This window comes from Octopus bimaculoides, chromosome 3 (genome assembly GCF_001194135.2).
Source record: "Octopus bimaculoides isolate UCB-OBI-ISO-001 chromosome 3, ASM119413v2, whole genome shotgun sequence".
Classification (NCBI taxonomy): domain Eukaryota; kingdom Metazoa; phylum Mollusca; class Cephalopoda; order Octopoda; family Octopodidae; genus Octopus; species Octopus bimaculoides.
This window is the reverse complement of record NC_068983.1, coordinates 119,714,637-119,718,468: the sequence shown is the minus strand read 5'-3', so window position 1 is coordinate 119,718,468 and position 3,832 is coordinate 119,714,637.

Genomic DNA, 3,832 nt, shown 5'->3' with positions numbered 1-3,832 from the left:
AAAAAAAACATCCAAAACAAATGCAGACTTACACGACCCCCCCCCTGACCACATCCTTGTTAAAACCCATTTCCTATTCCCACCCCAAGACGCAGAACAAAATTATTTCTTTTAATAATAATTAGAGCTCAAGTGTATAAACCTACAAAAGACATGCCACCTCACATTAGAATTGCTAGAATGGAGGTGGAATTATTCAAGGAACTAAAAAATAGGTACCCAGACTACATCAATGATGTTAGCAAAATGATGTGCGGCCAAATTTCATAGTTAGTCCAGCGGCTACACCACAGATGAAAAAGAATGGGGAGGAAGCTGAATTCGTGCAGCCCCTTCCTAAACTAAAAATGTAAGTACTAAGGTAGGGTGTATAAATGCGCGTGGCCTAGGGTCGAAATGGAAACAAACTTGTCTCCTTGACGACCTTAGACCACTAAATCAACCATAGTAGAGTAGTACGGTGTAGCCGGTGGACTTCACGGCCAAGGTTTAAAATTTTTTAATTATATTGTTTAATTATATTTAAATACATCAGCATATTTTCAAAACTCATTTATGAACCCAAGAACACTTTTTGTTTGTAATGTCCTCTGTTGTCCCCTATATGTCCGATATTTATTATCATAATAAAGAGTAAATCTCTTGCAGACGAGGTATCCAGAACTGAAGAGAGGCAGAAATAGCCCGAAACCAGGCTGGTCTGCTAGTCCCGTCGCTAGAAGGTGGTGGTGGGTTCGCTCCCCTGTTCGCAATATCTCGGATGCAGCTCTGCATCGTTAACCAGCTAGAGGAGTTGTCCACTTGGGGTTAAAAAATCGAGGTAAAGTCTGTTCGAACGGACAGCCATGTTGAAATGGCTACAAACATTACTTGTTAGTACAACTACTACGTTGATCTCTTTAAAGAGATTTTAGAACAAGCATTTTTGCTTATATATACAGCATTGTTTAGGCTTTATGAAAAAAAGAAAAGAATTCGTAACATGCATGTGTGTATGTGTGTTTCTAATTCTTTTCTTTTTTTTACTTATAAAGCCTAAACAATGCAATTTTTATATTTATTTGTGCATGTGTGGTGTGTATGTATCTATGTATATGTGTGTATGTCTGTGCGTGAGTGTATATGTGTGTGTATATTTCAGGCTGAAAACTTTGACAAGTAATTATTGAAGTTCTTTAGTTTCGAGTTTCGTACTACAAACATGTCAAATTTGTTTCATGTTCCCCATACATGAGACTTGTTTTGTGTTTATACTTGACACAGAGAAATATGAAACAAGTACATTTCAGTAACTTACTATTGAGGTCTTCACCTTTAAGATAGTTTCAATTGCTATCAAGAACTTTGTGATATTTAATATGACTTTATTCGTCATTATTGGCCTAATTCATGCTGTTGACCTCCCCTCTGACTTCTTTCTCTAAGCTAATTTTCGTTTTAATTAAACAGGATACTGCAGACTATGGCCATAAATGTTTTCTCTTCTTTGAGAATAAAAGGTCACCTTGGTCATTATGATCCAAGAATTCAGTCTTTGTAGTCTTCATGGTTATTCTTATTTCGAGAATATTAATTTTTGTATATTGCTTATCGAAGTCCAGAACTTTCAGAGTAAAAAGGATAGTAATATGGAAGGGTAGAAGTCCACCATACCAAACTAGGTGATTTTGTAAGAGGCTTCATTCTCAGTATTGCGGAACTAGTTAAAGACGGCGTTGCGGTTCTAATCGGTTAATCTAGTGGACATTCTGATACGAGAATCGATGGCTCGATTTTAGAAGGGTTAGTCAGTCTGCATTTAAGGTTAGTAAATTGGATATGTGGTCCTTGAGGACAATGTAAGATCCACGCTGTTACATTCCTGAACCTCCTTTCCCACAGATCTTTTGCTTGCTTTCTCTCCAGCTGCAAATCCTTTGTCGAGAATACCACCATCCTTCAAGATTCCAATTCATCTTTCCATGTCATGTTTTCATTCACACTCCCTAAAATATCCTATGTTATATCAAATTCTAACTTTATTGTAGAAGGAAAACTGTATCGGAGGCTAGCTGATCGTTTAAGAGAATAGTTGTTGGACATCTAATACAACACCAGACCTCTCAAGTTTGTGGCTCGCGATTTCAATTTACCAGGCCACTTTGCAGAACTACTGAACACCATCGTATACTTGTTTAGTGGCTTTGATGGAAACATCAGTTCACCTTCTGCATGAAAACATCTACTCTGCCTGGTGTCTTTAACTAACTTGCCTCTCTTTTAAAATACCTAAGACACCGATAAACACCCCTAGAAACATTCCACTCCCCCCTTGTATACAGGCATTTATTCAAGCTTTACTACCTGCCTAGCATTAACTCGCAGGTTATGATAACTTGCTCATACAATATCACATATAATGATGACTTATTTACACCTCCAACACATCTATTCCTCACAATTACGCATACTCGCCCGCAAACACGCACGCACACACACACACACACACACACACACACACACACACACACACACTCACACACGCATGCACACACAACACACGTTTGGACACAATTTTGCTTATACACTTGACTTCTTATTTGTTCATACACTCGCATACTTCATGACGTTTTTCCGCGCATATTTCCTTTAATGTACGTTCGCTCTCCTTTGCTGAAAACGACTGACTATACTCACTTCTTTTCTGCCATTCCAGCAAACTTAATTCCCAAATCCTATCATTGCCTTTTTTTTCTTTTTTTCCTTACAATGGTTTTCTTTGTTATGTTAATGTATTCATTTTGCAAGATTCTTGGTGTGAAATCATGTGTTGAAACAGATATTGTTATACTTGGGGATGCTCATATTTTGCCAATTAAACACACGCACTTTCATTTCCTTCTAACTTGGCAAATAATTGTCTGGAACGTCGAATCCTCTTCTGTTCTTTACTTTTACACGACCACACAGTTATACTGACTTTCAACGATTGCTCGTTTTTTTTCTTTCATGTGTTTTTCTTTCTTGTGCCTCGTTTTGTTCATGCTTTCTTTTTCTTGTGCCTCGTTTTGTTCCTGTTTTACTGTGCTAAACTCAAACTTTATCTGGATTATTGACACTGGAGTTATCTGAAGAAACAGATCAAACCACATTAAAGCTTTGAAATTCATTCAAGCGTATCTTATCATTGAGGAAATAAAAATGTATTGTTTTACATCATAACAAATCATTGGAATGTTGCTAAGATATTTATAAAATAGCTGACACTTATTCTCTGAGCTAATGATATAAATAGAATCGAGTCACAATTGTCGTTTATGTTAGATCGAACAATATATAGAGATTACTTTTCTGTGGTGTAAATTTAACATATTATATACATAGTATAGTGTTTGTATATGTATGTATGCATGTAAGTAGGTCTCTTGTTCTCTTCCTCTCTCTCTCTCTCTCACTCTCCATATATATGTGTTTGTGCATGTGTGTGTGTGCATATATATATATGTATATACATATATATACACACTTATATATATATACATATAATAATAATATGATAATAATATTAGGGAAAAAATTCCAAATTTACAAGGAAAAATTCAATTTAATTTATCAAAATTAAATTATATGGAGACAGATAGAGAGAGAGAAAGAGAGAGAGAGGGAGAGAGAGAAAGAGAACAAGAGACCTAGTTACATGCATACATACATATACAAGCACTATACTATGTATATATGTTAGATATATATATGCATATAATGTGTGTGTGTATATATATATATATATATATATATATATATATGTACACACACGCACATATATGTATGTATGTGTGTGTGTATATATATATAT